Source organism: Podarcis muralis, chromosome W (genome assembly GCF_964188315.1).
Source record: "Podarcis muralis chromosome W, rPodMur119.hap1.1, whole genome shotgun sequence".
Taxonomy (NCBI): domain Eukaryota; kingdom Metazoa; phylum Chordata; class Lepidosauria; order Squamata; family Lacertidae; genus Podarcis; species Podarcis muralis.
Window position 1 is genome coordinate 30,049,071 of NC_135674.1, and position 19,824 is coordinate 30,068,894.

Below are 19,824 nucleotides of genomic sequence, written 5' to 3' on the forward strand. Positions count from 1 at the left end.
GGGGGGGAGATGGACCTCCTCTTTTCACCTCCCCCGCTCGTACCAAATCCAAAATGAAGTAATTTAAATTCAGTTCCAAATTACTCACGGGTTGTTGATTTTGAGTCCGAATTTTAAAAGGAAGAAGCCAGCGCTCTCCGGCAAATGGCATGCGGCTTCACTCGGCAGGGGAAGCAGAGGACTCACAGCACCACACCGCTCCCCGGCACCCGTTCCGTAGCCTTTAAAAAGGCTCCTTCGTGAATCGGGAGGGCGCTAACGGTGCCCGCTGAGTCACCACGTCCACGAGCATTCGCGCCCGTGGTTTTTAAGGGTCCCCGTGTCGCCGGCACGGCAAGACCCAGCCCCCACCGAGCAGATTCCCTCCGGAGCTCGGAGGGAATCCGCCATTAGCCGATCGCGCTAACCCGGAAGTCCTGGAGTCTCCTTCTTTGGAGGTCTTTAAGCAGAGGCTTGACAACCATATGTCAGGAGTGCTCTGATGGTGTTTCCTGCTTGGCAGGGGGTTGGACTCAATGGCCCTTGTGGTCTATTCCAACTCTATGATTCTATGATTCTATGATTCTATAATTTGTAAATCACATTTGCACCCCCAACCCCCCACTCCGGTTTTAGCCTTATTCACTTATTTGGTCTTCTGTTCTTGCTCAAATACTATGTGGTATCTGGCCACCCTACTACAAAGTAGTACTACAAAATCACACATTACAAAGATCACTAATTTTCTATACTGTGTATAGAGATTTATTTATTTGGAACATTTGTGCCTCGCTGTTCAGCCAACAAGGCCACCAGACAACTTAAATGCAATCAAAGCAAGATGGTCCCTACCCACAGGCAAAGGGGGCAGGGAGGGAAGAGGAATATCAAATCTCAGTCACAAATCACTAAACAGTTGTTCCTATGTTGACCAGCTGGCACAGTTCAGGGGCTGGAGGTGCCTGAAGGAGCTGGACCTCCAGCAAAGCTCTCCCACTGATGGCTGCCCCAGATAACAGTTGTGGGGAGAGGAGGCCTGAGGGAGCTGTCCTGTCACAGCAGAGCCAGTGGAGGGAGCTCTGCTTCACAGCTCTCACGGAAGTACTGTAGTTTGGATACTACGGGCTCCTCTGCAAAGCTGAAAGCAATTGCTCTGTGAAATAAATAAAAAATTCAGTGTGTAGAAATCCTTTCACTATGTGTCTGTTTTGTATTTAAAGCTTCACAGCCACCAAGTGCTAATCAGCTTGAAGTCTTTCATAACATTATTGATATAAGTAAAGAAACATCTCATGTGGGAAAAATAGACACAATGTTTCCTTAAGAATTAAAAATTCCAGCACTCTCCATATGCAGCAGAATGAGGTGGCCAAATGGACCATACTACCTCAAGCTACAGGTGAGGAATAACACTTCTATGCGTAAAAACCAAAGCCTAGCACATCATAGAGAAGGTACTTGTCAATTAAAAAAGCTAGCCTTTCCCCTGCTTTGCTGGCTTTCTAGTTGCAGGGAACTTTTAGTGTGTGAAAGCAATTTTCCATTGCTGCTCTTGCAGTTTATTTGACAGTTTCAGATGGCTTTGTGTTGTTGTAAACAAAATCTGCCCTTATTCCTTTATGTATTGGAGAACCTTGTAGGTTCTCCATCGGTAGGAGAAAATAACAGAGGCCAACCAGAGAATATTGAGAAGCAAAGCAGCTAGTAAGCCTGATCTTTATTAAACTGTTGCAACAGGGTGCTCCCCCCACACGCAGGAGAGAGGAGGAGGACCGCAAACAATGTGTGCTTGCCATTTTGAAATTCCCTTCCCTGGAGCTCAAGACCACCCCCACAAACATCATACCTACATCACAGAAAAGGAAAATTTCTACAATAGAAATTTGAATGTTGTTTTTCCTGTCTGCCAGGTTATCTGATAATGCCTTATCTGATTGCCTTTCCTGGTAGTCTGGCCATTCCTTTGAGATGGTAATTACCCAATTCCTGAGACAATGGGAAGCAAAGACAGACCACTGAATACGTAACAGTGAAAATACATTATTCCTTTCCACTTGGGATAATCTTGCCATAAATGCCCAAAACTAGCCTGACTAAGGAGTGGTGGAGAGGTATACTTCTGAATATTCAATAATTCTATAACATTTGCAGTATCAGATTGAGGTCTGCTGCTTCACATCAACAACCTGAAAGGATTTACTCCATGACTTTATACTTTCCTTAATGGTAAATATTAAGTAGGGTAGACAAATTGCAACATTGAGCTATTGTAGTTCCCATGCCAATATTGTAGTTCCCCATTTCAAATTCCTTCTTGCTCCCTGTCAGTGGAGGCTCGTCCTTAAGGGGGACTGGGGCACTGCTCCACCAAGCTCAATTGTTTCTTGGCTGTCCTCCAACAGCCTGCTTCTTTCTTACATCCTCTCTAGGGTTGGCATGAGCAGTGAGCTCCTTCCTCCTCAGTCTCAGGGCTGCCTTTGCAGAACTCAACGAGGGGGGAGGGGCATGCCCCACATGCCCCTGTCCAGGGGAGGAGAGGGGCAGGGAAGCTGCTGCTCAGGCTCCTTGAGTGCGCCAGGTCAGACATGACCCGGAGGCGGAGCTGCTGCTGTGACTGGGAGCGAGGTGCACTGCAGCCACCCACCCTCCTGCTCTCTTCCCTGGGTCAGGCCTAACCTAAGGACAGAGCTGTGGCCAGCAGAAGCACAGCAGCTTAGGTCAGCTCCTTCTCACGTGGAGCCAGGCACCAATGAGGGAGCCTGCTGTGGGGGCACCTGTTTGTGCCCCCTGACACAAATTTGTGCCCCCACGGCCCACACATGCTACACTTCTGGGTGGGGACAAAACCAGAGTTACTGTAGTTGGCTTCATCCATGGGCGTAGCCAGGATTTTTGTTAGTGGAGGCAGGCCTTTTGTTAGGGGGTCAGAACCTCAGTTAGCTATGTATTTTTATTTAGTTGGCCCCCCTTGGCCACATCCATGGCTCCATCTATCATAACATTTTGGAAATGCCCTGACCCACCCACCCCAACACTGGTGTTGATTTTCTGAGATATCAGGCGCTCAAGCACAAGTCAAACATAAAGAATCGCTGCTGTTTCTTTTTGTGTAGCCTGTTTAGACTGGAAATTTGCCTCAGTTTTTTATTCTCTAAGGCAGTGTTTCCCAACCGGTGTTCCGCGGCACACTAATGTGCCGCGAGACCTTGCCTGGTGTGCCGTGGGAGGGAGGCGGGCGAGTCGGGCGACGAGAGGCGGGGCGGCGGCGGCGAGGATCCGCGTCGAGCCGGGGGCGGCTCCGCGGTGGTGGTGCCGAGGTTTCTCTCTCCATTCTCCCCTCACACACACACACAGGAAATAACACAGGATCAGCTGACAGGACCCGGCCAATGGGGCGGCGGCGGGGCAGCGCGCGCAAAAGGGAGGAGCTTATTTGTCTTCTTTCTTCACATATGGAAGCGAAAAGACGGTGTTTTGTTATTTTCGTCTCATTACATACACTTTGCGATTTCTGGGCTAATGTTGCATTTTCACCAAAGAACACGACTTGAAATAAGTGAAAGCCAAGATTCTTCTTTCTAAGTAGATGAAACCCAAAACATCCTCTTTTGCCTAGTTTAGACTTATTACACTTTGCTTTGCTACTTGTGTGTGAATGAACACAGAAAGCACAATTAAAGCTTATTCGTGCTCTTTCGATTGAGATGGAACCAAAGCAGCTATGTTTGATTTGGGCTGCTGACAAACATTTAACTGCGATTTTTGGGTGAATGCATTCTAAGCGAAAGCCAGGATTTTTCTTTCTATGTAGTTGGAACTCAAAACATCCTCTTTTTCCTAGTTTAGACTTATTTGCTTTGCTATTTGTTTGTGAATGAACACGGCCGCCATTTCATCCGCCCACGTGCCCTTCTGGGCGGCCGCCATTTTACTATAGACATTCCACGTGGGAAGTAATTTTACAAACCCTCCTGTCAGGGGTTCAGGAGCAGAGGGACAGGAAAGGGAGGAATTAGAGACCGAGGGAGAGGAATCCGAGGGAGAGGTCAGCGATGATAGCCGTCCGAGGTCTCTAAGTCTCTCCAGCGAATCAGAGGATTCACAGAAAGGGGCTCCCGTGGTCAGAGCTAGGGGGTTGCCGGAGGGAACACCTCAGGAAGGAGGGGCCAGAGGGGACTCAGAGAGCAGCAGCTGGAAATCGGGACCAGCTTCCCCACCGGAGAGCAGTAGGGGGGAGGAGCCCCAGGCATCGGCAGCAGGCAGCTTTCCGTCAGCGGAAGAACATGAGTCAGGGTTAGCCACGCCTGCATCAGAGAGCGAGGAAACGGTCAAAAGGAAGGTCAGGGGCAGCGCGCGCGCGCCAAGTTCAAATGTACAAGAGGGTGGCGCAATGAGCAGCCCGGAGAGGGAGCCGGGTCCCAAAGCCCGCCGAAGAGAGGGGGAGGAGTCCGAGGGGTCCGCATCCGAGGCGTCCAGGAAGGAAGGCACCCCGGGGGGTAGTAGGACCCAGAGGCGGAAGGAGAAACGAAGAAGGTGGAGTAAGGCTAGAGTCTTAAACTGGTGTACAGGGGGCGGAGACTCAGACGAGGCTTCGCTGGTCTAGGGTCTAGACGTAGAGACGCACGCTAGGGCTTGAAAATGGGAACTAAACTTCAATAAAGACTTTTGTACAGTTCTGCTGGCTAGCGTTGGTCTTCTGTGAGCTGGGACCTGGAGGCAGTCTTTGACAGTAAGCCTCGTCTCCATATTTTCATCGGTTTTCTTCGCCTCAAGCATCGCTACGGGAGCGAGGCAGGGAGGGCAGAAGACTGGTGCCTTGCGAGCTCACAAAAGTCAGGCGAGATGACTACAGAACAGAAAATAGCTTCCCTGCAAGAAGCGGTGACACAACTCAGCGCTGAAATAATCGCATCCAGGAAGAGAGAAGAAGAAGCGGCGGCTGCCTGCAAAGATCTTCAAGCCAGGTTGGAAGGGCTTGCGAAGCAGGGGCTACCGGGACCCAGATCCGAGGGGATTGGGTTGGGGAAGAGAGGAGGCAGCATTGTATCTCATTTTGATGGGAATTTGCAGCAGTACCCCAATTTCCGAGCAGACGTGCTGTTTGCGCTGCAGCTGTTGGATAGAGACTTTAGAGATGAGCAAGAGAAAGTGGGGTTTATCTTGTCCCATTTGCATGGGGACGCGAAAGCATGGCTGCGCAATCTGTGGAGGGATAAGGATCCAGCGCTCCAAAGCGCAAATGCATTCATTAAGGCAATGGATTCCTGTTTCTTATCAAACATAGACATTGACATTGCCCGGAAAGACATATTTGGGCTAAGACAAGGGAAAGCCAGCGTAAGGCAGTATCATTCCCGGTTTTTTGCATTGGTCAACGCGCTGAATTGGGATAAGGATTCTCCGCCAGTTAGAGACCTTTTTTTGGAGGGATTGAGCCCACAGATCAAGGATGAGATGGCACGGGGAGAGAGACCCACAACCACTCAGCAAGTGGTTGAAAGAGCGCTATCGATTGGGGTGAGGCAGGAAGAACGCCCATGGAGCAAAGAAGAAGGGCGTTGGGGACGCACACCAGCGAGAGTGCCCCCCCTCTTGCCCAGAGATGCAGCGCGTGCGCAGTCCACGCCTCCACAGGGAGGGGGCGAAGAGCAGATGGAGATTGGCGGTGCTAGGGCTCACTCAGCTACCAGAGCCTTAACACCGGGAGCAGTCAAACCGAAGCTGCCTAGAGGGAACAGGAAGTGCTATATATGTGATAGTGGACAGGACATGGCGAAAGAGTGTCCCCAGAGGCTCCACAAGCACACTGCAGCTTCAGTGACAGTACTGGAAACAACTCAGCAGAGAGAACCACAGCAGGGAAACGACGGAGTCTGGCTGGAAACGGAGGCACTGGGGCCCAGCCAGACGAGTCAGTGAGGAAGTCCCCAGAGATTTTGCAGCCCACAGACCCCCTCCCGCCCAAACCAGTGGTGCAGCTCACCGCATCGCTCCAGCTGCCCAATGGACTCACCTTAGAAGTGCCTATTACAATTGACTCTGGTAGTAATGCAGACTTTATAGGACTGGAGTTCATTCAACAACACAACATAGCGCTACTGCCAGCCACGCTGCCCCTGAAGGTTGTCACGGTGGATGGCAGGGAACTGCTAGGGGGCCAGGTGGTACAGCAGCCGCCGCCGATGGTGATGCAAATTGGGAATCACCGGGAGGTCATCAGCTTCAATGTCACCCAACTGTCGGACACGCCTGTAGTATTAGGCATGAGTTGGCTGCACAGGCACAGCCCAGCATTGGCTTGGTACCAGCGCCAACTGACTTTTGGCTCCTCCTACTGTGCGGAACACTGCATTATACCCAGCCCAGAAGGGGAAGAGGAAGACCCGCAGTTACAGTTGGGCACGCTGCAAGCAGTACCCCTCAAGTATGCGGAGTTTTTGGAGGTATTCTGCGAGAAGGAGGCGGACAAGCTACCTCCTCACAGACCCTATGACTGCAAGATTGACCTCCTGCCGGGGGCGACGCTGCCAACTGGGAAACTGTACTCCATGTCTGAGGATGAACTGCAGGAACTCAGGGAGTTCATAGATCACAATTTGAAGCGTGGGTTCATCCGGGAGTCAAAAGCGGTGGGAGGCAGCCCAGTATTCTTTGTGAAGAAGAGGGACACGCCCCAAAAGAGGCTGGTGGTGGACTATCGAATTTTAAACTCGAAAACCAAGCCCTCAGCCTTCCCCATGCCCAAGATAGACGACCTGCTCGCGACGGTGCGGAAAGGACGCGTTTTCACCAAGTTGGATCTACGTGGGGCGTACAACCTGATTCGCATGCGCGAAGGCGACGAGTGGAAGACGGCCATGTTCACGCCACTGGGCACCTACGAATACAGAGTTATGCCCTTCGGATTACAAAATGGCTCTCACTGTTTCCAAGCCTTTATGCATCATGTGCTGGCGGGGCTCCTTTACAAGAAGTGCGTCTGCTTCCTGGACGACATGCTGATTTTTTCAGAATCGCGAGAGGCGCACGAGAGGGATGTCAGGGAAGTTCTGCAGAGACTAAAGGAGCACAGGCTGTACGCCAAGCTGGAGAAGTGCCAGTTCGACATGACGGAGGTGGATTTCCTGGGCTACAAGTTGTCGGACAAGGGGCTCGCCATGGACAGCGCCAAGGTTCGCGCAGTTTTGGACTGGAAAAGCCCACGCAATCGGAAGGAAGTCCAGCGGTTTGTCGGCTTTGCCAACTTTTACCGCAAGTTCATCAAGGGATTTGCCATGCAGACAGCGGCCATCACCGACACGCTCAGCTCCAAGAAGAAGAAATTCATCTGGACGGAGCAAGCGGAGCAGTCCTTTCAGAAACTCAAGCGTCTCTTCGCGTCCGAAGAGCAGCTGCTGCATGTGAATCCCAGCAGACCCATGAGGGTGGAGACAGACGCCTCAGACAGAGCCGTGGGAGCTGTCCTGTTGCAACAAGACCAGCAGGGGGACTGGAGGCCGTGCGCCTTCTACTCGAGGAAGCTCAGCAAGTCGGAGCAGAATTATACTATCTGGGACAGGGAGTTGCTAGCCATCCATGCAGCGTTCAAGGCATGGCGGCACTTCCTCATCGGAGCCAGACACACAGTGCAGGTCCACACGGACCACAAGAATCTGGAGTACTGGCGCACGGCTAGGTTCCTCAACTAGAGACACATTAGATGGGCAGAGTTCTTCGCGGACTTCGACTTCAAGATAGAGTACATTCCAGGCGACAACAACGTGATGGCGGATGCATTGTCCAGAAAGCCGCAATACCTTGAGGAGGCGGCACCGTCGGCGGCCAAGCACATCTTCGCACCGGAAGCGTGGGCATGCGCGTCGGCAACCGTGGACCTGGACGCCGTACGTCGCGCGCTGCGGGAAGACCCCTTCGCACAGGCCAAGATGGAGGAGGTGCACAGGGGCACAGCGAAGGCCGACGAGTTCCAGATACGCGATGGGTTGCTCCTCCACAAGGGAGCACTCTACGTGCCGGGAGACGACCTCCGCGCAAGGGTACTGCAGCAGCTACACGACGCTCCCACCGCCGGGCACTTTGGCAAAGAAAAGACTGTCGAACTAGTAGCCAGAGACTTTTGGTGGCCCAAGATGCGGGGGGAAGTAGCGGATTACGTCTCGAGATGTGACACCTGCCAAAGGGCCAAGTCAGTTCACAAACCGCCGGCGGGACTGCTGGAACCGCTGCAGACACCGTCTGAACCGTGGGAGAGGGTGGCCCTGGACTTCGTCACGGATCTGCCCAGTTCGAGGGGAAAAACAGCAGTGCTAGTGGTGGTGGACATGTTTACTAAAATGGCACACTTCATTCCGTGTGCGAAGGTAGCCACGGCAGAGCAGACCGCCAAACTGTTCATAGACCACGTGTTCAAAGTCCACGGTCTGCCACGGTCTATTCTCTCCGACCGGGGGCGACAGTTCATCTCGAACTTCTGGCAGAAGCTGATGGGCATTCTGAACGTCAAAGTCAATTTGGCGTCGGCGAGACACCCACAGACCAACGGGCAAGCGGAGAGGGTCAACGCCATCATGCAGCAGTACCTGAGATGCTACGCCAATCAGCAGCCCACGACATGGGTGGACTACCTGCCACTCGCCGAGTTCGCTTACAACAATACGAAGCACGTGTCGACGGGGGTGACGCCGTTCTTCGCCAACAACGGGAGGCATCCCAGAACCTTCCCGAGTTTAGAGAGAGTGGGGGAGGGGGAGCCACAGGCAGCGGAAGCCTTAGCGTCGGAGTTGCAGGAAGTCCACGAACAACTCAGGAGGCAGTTAGAACTAGCAAAGCACGCATACAAAGTGCAGGCCGACAGACACAGAAGAGTTGGGGAAGACATACAGGTGGGAGACTGGGTCTGGTTAGCAGCGCAAGCAGTGCCGACCAGATCGTTAGCGAAGAAGAAGCTAGGACATAAGCAGCTAGGACCTTACCAAGTCCAGGCACAGGTCAATCCAGTGGCCTTCCGGTTGGCTCTTCCGGAGGGTTCCAGAATGCATCCGGTGTTCCATAGATCGGTGCTCACGCCCTACAAAGCACCTCATAGATTTCAGGAGCCAGACACAGCACCAGACCCGCTCAGAGAAGGGCCCAGAAAGGGGGGGTCGCCAAGGAGGGGGCACATCAACGAGGTCACAGAGATTTTAGACTCGAGATGGGGGGAAGAGGGAGTAGAATATCTCCTAGCCAGAGAGGGTACCCCGGCCAGTGCCAACAGCTGGGTACCGGACTATGCTTTGGAGGAGCCTCTGCTCAAAGAGGAGTTTCATGCCCTCTTCCCACACAGGCCCATGCCAGCCGAGTATTTCGACGACTGGCTCTTCACACCCACTCTTTCAGCCAGCACATTCCAGGGGTTCGCCTCGGACGAGGAACAGGCCCCAGTCACGAGCTCCCAGGTGGGTTCGCCACCGGGGTCTGCCTCAGACCACTCTTATTGGTGGGACGATTGACAAGAGGAGCAGTGGCGCAGGAAGTGGCTGAGGGGTCCTTGGCTGGGACCACCCGAAGAGGGGGAGGGGGGCGAGACGGACATGGACGTGTTGGGGGAAGACGTGGGGTTCGAGCAAGGAGGCAGAGAGATGGAAGCAGAGGAGAGCGACGTCGACGAGTACATGGGGGACGAACTGTATCCTGCACGCACCCCCACTACGACGGAGCACCCAGTACCCACACCGGAAGGAGGGGAGGGGGGAAGGGGGGGCTTCGAGGGGGGGATGGATGTCAGGGGTTCAGGAGCAGAGGGACAGGAAAGGGAGGAATTAGAGACCGAGGGAGAGGAATCCGAGGGAGAGGTCAGCGATGATAGCCGTCCGAGGTCTCTAAGTCTCTCCAGCGAATCAGAGGATTCACAGAAAGGGGCTCCCGTGGTCAGAGCTAGGGGGTTGCCAGAGGGAACACCTCAGGAAGGAGGGGCCAGAGGGGACTCAGAGAGCAGCAGCTGGAAATCGGGACCAGCTTCCCCACCGGAGAGCAGTAAGGGGGAGGAGCCCCAGGCATCGGCAGCAGGCAGCTTTCCGTCAGCGGAAGGACATGAGTCAGGGTTAGCCACGCCTGCATCAGAGAGCGAGGAAACGGTCAAAAGGAAGGTCAGGGGCAGCGCGCGCGCGCCAAGTTCAAATGTACAAGAGGGTGGCGCAATGAGCAGCCCGGAGAGGGAGCCGGGTCCCAAAGCCCACCGAAGAGAGGGAGAGGAGTCCGAGGGGTCCGCATCCGAGGCGTCCAGGAAGGAAGGCACCCCGGGGGGTAGTAGGACCCAGAGGCGGAAGGAGAAACGAAGAAGGTGGAGTAAGGCTAGAGTCTTAAACTGGTGTACAGGGGGCGGAGACTCAGACAAGGCTTCGCTGGTCTAGGGTCTAGACGTAGAGACGCACGCTAGGGCTTGAAAATGGGAACTAAACTTCAATAAAGACTTTTGTACAGTTCTGCTGGCTAGCGTTGGTCTTCTGTGAGCTGGGACCTGGAGGCAGTCTCTGACACCTCCCTTTTAAGCTTAACCGGCGAGAAAACCAGGGGAATAATTAACGTTCATAAGGGGTACGTGGGGAATGCCTGCAGGTTTTGCTCTTGAGGCTGCGGAATTTTTCAGTGTTAAAGGGCTAGCGTTAAGTGTTTTCGCACGTGTTCATTGTCGCTAGGCAACGGGAACGCATCACAGCCGCCATTTTGATTGCCCACGTGGCCTTGCAGTGGCAGCCATTTTAGGAGAGGCAAAACCACGTGGGAGCTATCTCCTTTTCGAGTGCCCCTCACTTTCTCGTTGGTTTTAAATTCAAAAGCAATATAAACAAAGGTAATAAACATAAGCAATATAAACAAAGGATGATAGCGCAATTACTAAAAGAGCCTAGCTTAAATAAGAGCGCACAAGGGGCTGCAGGGAGCCCCATAAGCTTGTATAGAGCTGGCTACAGCGTCTCTGGCTAGGCTGATCTTAGAATTGATATCCTCTAATTAATTTGACTGCTTTTGTTTATACTTACACTCTTGAGAATTTCATTCTGGGAATATACGAAACGCATTTAAATTAAATTGAAGCATTAGTGCACAGTATATTGGAATTCAAACTATTTCATTCAGCTTGCGGTGCTCTGAGGAGCTGTGTCATTTACTCTCTGCCTAGGCATTAAGTTTTATAATTTGGTATAGTCAATTCATAGTTATAAGGAAAAAGAGATCCGGGTTGTATATCATTTGATTTATTAAAGGGCTTCTTCGCCTGCAAAATAATCTGTGCATACAGGTTTATAGGGAATCTAAAGTAAATAGCTCATGCCTCTTCTACGTTCATCTCTTTCTGGCATTTCATCTGTTAGTTTGTAAGTATATATTTAATCTGGCAATTTAATTCATTTGGTTGATTTTGATAATAGTGCTTAAGGGCTCTGGGGAGCTTTGCTTTGCTTATAGGTTTGTTGCATAAGTCAATTTATCATTTTTCACTGCTGGGTTACAATTTATAATTCTACCTCTAGCTTGCTGAATAGCTGCTTATATTATCAAAGGTTCTCTTCTGTTTATTATAGACTCAGTATTCCTCTAAATACATTGCTTTGAGGTGTGGGCTGGTATTTTGGACTGCTATCCAGTGCAGATAATACAGAGCTACGGGCTAGGGCAGGGGATAGGTGGACGTTCAGGGTTAGGGTTAGTGCCTGGGGTTTTTTCCCCCATGCTTTTTAAGCTTCTAATGATATTGCTTCATTTTTATGAGACTGGATAATTCCCAAAAGTAAGCAGACTACCTGAAACGTAGCAAAACTAAGAGAAATGTTGTCAGGGGCTCAGGAGCAGAGGCACAGGGGAGAGAGGAAATGGAGAGCGAAGGGGAGGAATCTGAGGGCAGCGGAGGGCAGAATGACAGTGACCCGAGAGATTCCATGAGCCTCTCCAGTGAATCAGAAGATTCCCAGAAGGGGGCGCCGATGGCCAGGGCAAGGGGGGTCCCAGGGGGGACACACCAGAAGCAGGGGGCCAGCGGAGACTCCCAGAGCAGTAGCTGGAAATCAGGACCAGCTTCCCCACCGGAGCGTAGTGGGGGGGAAGTGTCCCATAGGTCAGGGCCAACGTCTCCTCCAGCAAGCAGGGAGGAGGAGTCAAGCCCAGCTAGCATTCCCGAAGAGGGGAGCAGTGACAGGAGCAGCATAACGGTCAGAAGGAAGGTGGCAGGCTGGGCGCGCGCGCCATGTTCAAATGTGCAGGCGAGCGGGACAGCAGGAAACCAGGATTGGGAACCAGGTCCTAAAGCTCGCCGGAGGGAGGGGGAGGACTCGGGAGAGTCAGCGTCGGAAGAGTCTAGAAAGGGGAAAGCCCCGACGGACAGGCGGACCCAGAGGAAAAGGGAGCAGAGGAAGAGGTGGAGCAAGGCTAGGGTCTTGAACTGGTGCCTGGGGGGAGGAGATTCAGATGGAGCTTTGGCGGTCTAGGTTCAAGACGTAGAGCTGCGCGCCGTGGCTGTAAATGAGAGACTGAACTTTAATAAAGACTATTTAATATAACAACGGACTGGCGTTGGTCCTCTGTGAGCTGGGACCTGAGGCAGCCCTGACAAATGTGAAAACCAAAAGTGAGATACCAGAAACCCAACAAGGAAGGAATTCATGAAAAAGGAAAATTGCCAGACAGAGACTTCAATCAAATCATTACCAAATTCACCAGAATCCCAAAACCAATTGAAAAGAAGCAGAAATGTGAGAAGCAGAAGAAATACCACCAGAAACCCCCAACAAGAGGGAAAAAGTAAATTGCGCAGAAACCCCAAAGCCAGTTAAACCTTAGTTTTGCATGGTGTGGGGTGATTTCGCTTTTCCCTGAGATGTTTACTGCGTGGGTTTCTTGTGGTTCTATTCAACTGGTTTTCTCATCTTTTGTGGATGTGGTTTGTTTCTGTTGTTTCTTGTTTGTTTTTGGGATTATGTTGAATTTTTTCTGTGGTTTTCGTTTCATAGATTCTTTTATATAAATTACGATTGTGAAATATACTCAGAGTCTTGTATGTATTTCATGCTCTTTATTGCCCCCGCCCCCCAACCTCATGCTTTTATATACATTATTTACACAATGAGTACCGTCTGACTGGCTAACTCTGCTTCCCTCTTGGAGCCTGATTGGCCTGCAGGAAAAGACCAATCTGTTGTTGCATTCTAGGATCCAAGGTTAGTACATAACAGATTGGGTGCTGGATTGATGGTGAGTTTGCTTCCTTTCTAGGTTTTTTGGGTTTTGCACCTTTGAGAATATTAATTTGTATGAGATCTGATAATCCCAAGAATAAAAGGAAAACCACCAGAAATGAAGCAAAACCACCAGAAATGACCATTCCAACAATGAAGTCAACCACTAAAAACACAAAAACCTACTGAAAAGAAGCAGAAGAACCATGTAAAAGCAACATCAATGGAAACTGGCAAAGAAGCCAACTAAAATCCCAAACAAAGCAGATTCACCAGAAACCCCCAAAGCATTCAAAAGTATTACCACCAGAATACAAAAACAAGAAAACTTCTCAAAAGAAGCAATAAAGCAAAAGTCCAAAAAACAAGCTAAACCAATGGAAAAGAAATGAAGCCAGCTGCAAACGAAGCACATTCACCAGAAACCCAAGACTAAGTGAAAACTAGTATGCTATGTTGGTTAATTTCTGTTGCTTGAAGTGCTTTTGGACTCCCATAAATTGCATGCTTGTTGAGTTTCTGGTTTTGCTTTTTAAAAACTGGTTTCCAGTTTCTTGTGGCCTTGCTTTGTAATTGGTGGCTTTACTGCTTCTTTTTTGTTTTCTGCTGGTTTGTTTAATTTGGGGTGGTTTTGCTTTTTTTTTTTTTTTGCATTTAATTGTTTTGCTTCTTTTACTTTGAATGGTTCTGCGGTTTTGGGTGAGATTGTTTCTTTCCCATTCATTTGGCTTGGTTTTCATGTCTCCTGGTTTTGCCTCATTTTGGGAATATTTCTTGGTTTTTGTGCTTCTGGTGGTATTTCTTCAATTTTATGACATAACCAAGCCAAAACACCAGAAACACAGAAACAAATCATAAAGAAGCAGAGGGTTACAGTGAGAGTTGGGTTTGAGTTAGAATAGGATTAGGAGTTAGAGTTGGGGTTGAGTTACGGTAAGAGAAGAACAGCAGAAGGAGAAATTTAATTTTATTACTTAGGGTTAGGGTTAAATTAGCAATATAATTTTATTATTTATACTCCACCCAAGTCACTAGTGGCCGCTTTCAATAAAAGGTAAAAACATGAGCGCACTCTAAGTGAATGCTCATGAATGTAGAAACTCTTACTTCCCATAGGATTCCCAAAGAAGACCTGGGAATTGTAGCTCTGAGCTTCTTTGCAGAGGGTTGGACTAGATGACCCTTGGGTTCCCCTTCCATCTCTACTAGGATGCTCCCTGTCTCACTCTCACTCTCACACACTCCTCCTCTCCTTTTCATGGCAGTTTCACCTTTTTCTGCACTCCTAGTTCGGAAGGGCGGAAGAGGCTGTGCTGCCGCCATGTTGGGCGAGGGCAGGGGTACCGGAAGGACGTGCCACCGGAGGAGAGGCATGAGCACAGGAAGGGGATGGAAACGGGCGGAAAAGCTGTGCTGCCGCCATGTTGGGCGAGGGTAGGATTACCGGAAGAGGTGCCAGCGGAGGAGAGGCAAGAGGACAGGAAAAGGAGGGGAAAGGGCGGAAGAGGCTGTACTGCCGCCATGTTTGGCGAGGGTAGGATTACCGGAAGGAGGTGCCAGCGGAGGAGAGGCAAGAGGACAGGAAGGGGAGGGGAAAGGGCGGAAGAGGCTGTGCTGCCGCCATGTTTGGCGAGGGTAGGATTACCGGAAGGAGTTGCCAGCGGAGGAGAGGCATGAGCACAGGAAGGGGAGGGGAAAGAGCGGAAGAGGCGCTGCGACGTTGCTCTCTCGACCCCGCTCTCCCCAGGGTGCAGCCCTGCCCCCCGCCCCGCCCTCACCTGCCTTTCTCCCCCAGTGGCCTTCCTCTCGTGCACCTTGGCGGAGGGATGGTGCGGGTGGGCCACGGAAGTTTATATACAAGAATATACATACCTAGATATAGGTGTCCGTTTGTAAATATATAAAAATAAAATGGATATATGTATATGTGTTTGTATATATGCAGTGCTTCTTTTCTAAAAAAAAATGATTGGGGGTACTCTCATTTTGACTCAAGAAAATCACCATTTTATAGTTCAAACCGGGAAAAATAAATACAGTAAATGGACAAAAGTACATTCACAAAATGTTTTATGCATTCCTCTGCGTCCCCCCCCCCCCCCCCCCAGAAAAAAGCACTGTATATGTTCTGCCAAGGGCAGGGTTATTTCTGGATCTGGAGCCAATAAGCACGCCAGTGGATGAAGAATAAGCAATGCTTTATTTGCATAAGGTTAACAGATAGCAGCAGGCATACAAAACACAAATTATAGCATTCAAGAGAGGAGTCGCACACAATCTCCCCTTCAGCTGCCCGGAGCTCCAGGTAGAGCAGCGAAAGAGATGGCGTTTTGGGTTCCATCTGCATAAAAAGAAGATGATAAAGCTCTGAGTGGGCTTTGGTTCCATCTCAATCGAAAGAGCACGAATAAGCTTTAATTGTTCTTTCCGTGCTCATTCACAAACAAATAGCAAAGCAAATAAGTCTAAACTAGGAAAAAGATGATGTTTTGGGTTCCAACTACATAGAAAGAAGAATCTTGGCTTTCACTTATTTCAAGTCGTGTTCTTTGGTGAAAATGCAACATTAACCCAGAAATCGCAGTGTATGTAATGAGACCAAAATAACAAAACACCGTCTTTTCGCTTCCATATGTGAAGAAAGAAGACAAATAAGCTTTGATTGAACTTATTTGAATTCGCATGGTGCTTCTTGGGTGTGCACCAGAATCACCCCTAACCAAATAAAAATGGTGTTTTCGGTTCCATCTGCATAAGAAGAAGATGATAAAGCTGTGATGGGGTTTATTTCCCGTTGCTGTTTTTGGGGTTAGAATGCATGCACCCAAAAATCGCAGTTAAATGTTTGTTAGCAGCCCAAATCAAGCATAGCTGCTTTGGTTCCATCACAATCGAAAGAGCACGAATAAGCTTTAATTGTTCTTTCCGTGTTCATTCACACATAATTAGCAAAGCAAAGTGTAATAAGTCTAAACTAGGCAAAAGAGGATGTTTTGGGATTCATTTACTTAGAAAGAAGAACCTTTGATTTCACATTACAAGTTGTGTTCTTTGGTGAAAATGCAAATTAGCCCAGAAATCGCAAAGTGTATGTAATGAGACGAAAATCACAAAACACCGTCTTTTCGCTTCCATATGTGAAGAAAGAAGACAAATAAGCTTTGATTGAGCTTATTACAATTCGCAAGGTGTTTTTTGGGTGTGCACTAGAATCACCTCCAACCAAAGCAAAAAGGAGTTTTGGGTTCCATCTACATAAAAAGAAGATGATAAAGCTCTGATTGGGCTTATTTCCAATTGTTGTTTTTGGGGTTAGAAAGCACATTCACCCAAAAATCAAACTGGTGTATGTTATAAGCCAAAATCAAGCATAGCTGCTTTGGTTCCATCTCAATCGAAAGATGACGAATAAACTTGGATTGTTTCATTCGGTGTTCACTCAGCCACAAGTAGCAAAGCAAAGTGTAATAAGTCTAAACTAGACAAAAGAGGATGTTTTGGGTTTCATCTACTTAGAAAGAGGAATCTACTTAGAAAGAAGAATCTTGGATTTCACTTATTTCAAGTTGTGTTCATTGGTGAAAATGCAACATTAGCCCAGAAATCGCAAAGTGTATATAATGAGACCAAAATAACAAAACACCGTCTTTTCGCTTCCATATGTGAAGAAAGAAGACAAATAAGCTTTGATTGAGCTTATTTCTATTCGCAAGGTGTTTTTTGGGTGTGCACTAGAATCACCTCCAAAGCAAAAAAAAGTTTTGGCTTCCATCTGTAGATGGAAGAAAAAAGAAGATGATACAGCTCTGATTGGGCTTATTTCCAATTGTTGTTTTTGGGGTTAGAAAGCACATTTACCCAAAAATCAAACTGAAGTATGCTTGATTCTAGTGCACACCCAAAAAACACCTTGCGAATAGAAATAAGCTCAATCAAAGCTTATTTGTCTTCTTTCTTCACATATGGAAGCGAAAAGACGGTGTTTTGTTATTTTGGTCTCATTACATACACTTTGCGATTTGGGGTATTGTTGCATTTTCACCAAAGAACGACTTGAAATAAGTGAAATCCAAGATTCTTCTTTCTAAGTAAATGAAACCCAAAACATCCTCTTTTGCCTACTTTAGACATTACACTTTGCTTTGCTACTTGTGTGTGAATGAACACGGAAAGAACAATTAAAGCTTATTCGTGCTCTTTCGATTGAGATGGAACCAAAGCAGGTATGCTTGATTTGGGCTGCTAACAAACATTTAACTGCGATTTTTGGGTGAATGCATTCTAACCCCAAAAACAGCAACGGGAAATAAACCCCATCACAGCTTTATCATCTTCTTCTTATGTAGATGGAACCCAAAACTCCTTTTTGCTTTGGTTGGAGGTGATTCTAGTGCACACCCAAAAAACACCTTCCGAATAGAAATAAGCTCAATCAAAGCTTATTTGTCTTCTTTCTTCACATATGGAAGCGAAAAGACGGTGTTTTGTTATTTTGGTCTCATTACATACACTTTGCGATTTCTGGGGTATTGTTGCATTTTCACCAAAGAACGACTTGAAATAAGTGAAATCCAGGATTCTTCTTTCTAAGTAAATGAAACCCAAAACATCCTCTTTTGCCTAGTTTAGACTTATTACACTTTGCTTTGCTAATTGTGTGTGAATGAACACGGAAATAACAATTAAAGCTTATTCGTGCTCTTTCGATTGAGATGGAACCAAAGCAGGTATGCTTGATTTGGGCTGCTAACAAACATTTAACTGCGATTTTTGGGTGAATGCATTCTAAACCCAAAAACAGCAACGGGGAATAAACCCAATCACAGCTTTATAATCTTCTTATGCAGATGGAACCCAAAACTCCTTTTTGCTTTGTTGGAGGTGATTCTAGTGCACACCCGAGAAGCACCATGCGAATAGAAATAAGTTCAATCAAAGCTTATTTGTCTTCTTTCTTCACATATGGAAACGAAAAGACGGTGTTTTGTTATTTTCGTCTCATTACATACACTGCGATTTCTTGGCTAATGTTGCATTTTCACCAAAGAACACGACTTGAAATAAGTGAAAGCCAAGATTCTTCTTTCTAAGTAGATGAAACCCAAAACATCCTCTTTTGCCTAGTTTAGACTTATTACACTTTGCTTTGCTAATTGTGTGTGAATGAACACGGAAAGAACAATTAAAGCTTATTCGTGCTCTTTCGATTGAGATGGAACCAAAGCAGCTATGCTTGATTTGGGCTGCTAACTGCGATTTTTGGGTGAATGCATTCTAACCCCAGAAACAGCAACAGGAAATAAACCCAATCACAGCTTTATCATCTTCTTCTTATGCAGATGGAACCGAAAACACCATTTTTATTAGGTTAGGGGTGATTCTGGTGCACACCTATAAAACACCATGCGAATTGAAATAAGCCCAATCAAAGCTTATTCGTCTTCTTTCTACACATATGGAAGCGAAAAGCCGGTGTTTTGTTATTTTCGTCTCATTACATGCACTTTGCGATTTCTGGGTCAATGTTGCATTAACACTAAAGAACACAATTTGAAATAAGCGAAAGCCAGGATTTTTCTTTCTATGTAGTTGGAACTCAAAACATCCTCTTTTTCCTAGTTTAGACTTATTTGCTTTGCTATTTGTTTGTGAATGAACACGGCCGCAGTTTATGTAATGAGACCAAAATAACAAAACACCGTCTTTTCGCTTCCATATGTGAAGAAAGAAGACAAATAAGCTTTGTTTGAACTTATTTGAATTCGCATGGTGCTTCTTGGGTGTGCACCAGAATCACCCCTAACCAAATAAAAATGGTGTTTTCGGTTCCATCTGCATAAGAAGAAGATGATAAAGCTCTGATTGGGCTTATTTCCAATTGTTGTTTTTGGGGTTAGAATGCATGCACCCAAAAATCGCAGTTAAATGTTTGTTAGCAGCCCAAATCAAGCATAGCTGCTTTGGTTCCATCACAATCGAAAGAGCACGAATAAGCTTTAATTGTTCTTTCCGTGTTCATTCACACATAATTAGCAAAGCAAAGTGTAATAAGTCTAAACTAGGCAAAAGAGGATGTTTTGGGATTCATTTACTTAGAAAGAAGAACCTTTGATTTCACATTACAAGTTCTGTTCTTTGGTGAAAATGCAAATTAGCCCAGAAATCGCAAAGTGTATGTAATGAGACGAAAATCACAAAACACCGTCTTTTCGCTTCCATATGTGAAGAAAGAAGACAAATAAGCTTTGATTGAGCTTATTACAATTCGCAAGGTGTTTTTTGGGTGTGCACTAGAATCACCTCCAACCAAAGCAAAAAGGAGTTTTGGGTTCCATCTACATAAAAAGAAGATGATAAAGCTCTGATTGGGCTTATTTCCAATTGTTGTTTTTGGGGTTAGAAAGCACATTCACCCAAAAATCAAACTGGTGTATGTTATAAGCCAAAATCAAGCATAGCTGCTTTGGTTCCACCTCAATCGAAAGATGACGAATAAACTTGGATTGTTTCATTCGGTGTTCACTCAGCCACAAGTAGCAAAGCAAAGTGTAATAAGTGTAAACTAGGCAAAAGAGGATGTTTTGGGTTTCATCTACTTAGAAAGAAGAATCTTGGATTTCACTTATTTCAAGTT

At 47.8% G+C, this 19,824-nt stretch overlaps 1 long non-coding RNA gene across 2 annotated transcripts; it reads right to left on the reverse strand.

Moving 5' to 3' along the window:
• Positions 1-716: 716 nt before the first annotated feature.
• Positions 717-14,584, reverse strand: LOC144326349 (uncharacterized). Of its 2 annotated transcripts, none has more exons than XR_013391480.1 (2): positions 14,462-14,584; positions 717-1,132 (listed from the first exon to the last, which is right to left on the reverse strand). It is a non-coding gene; the product is annotated as an uncharacterized LOC144326349 (long non-coding RNA). The 2 variants fall into 2 exon arrangements; XR_013391481.1 differs by lacking the exon at positions 14,462-14,584 and adding an exon at positions 14,298-14,444.
• Positions 14,585-19,824: the final 5,240 nt, after the last annotated feature.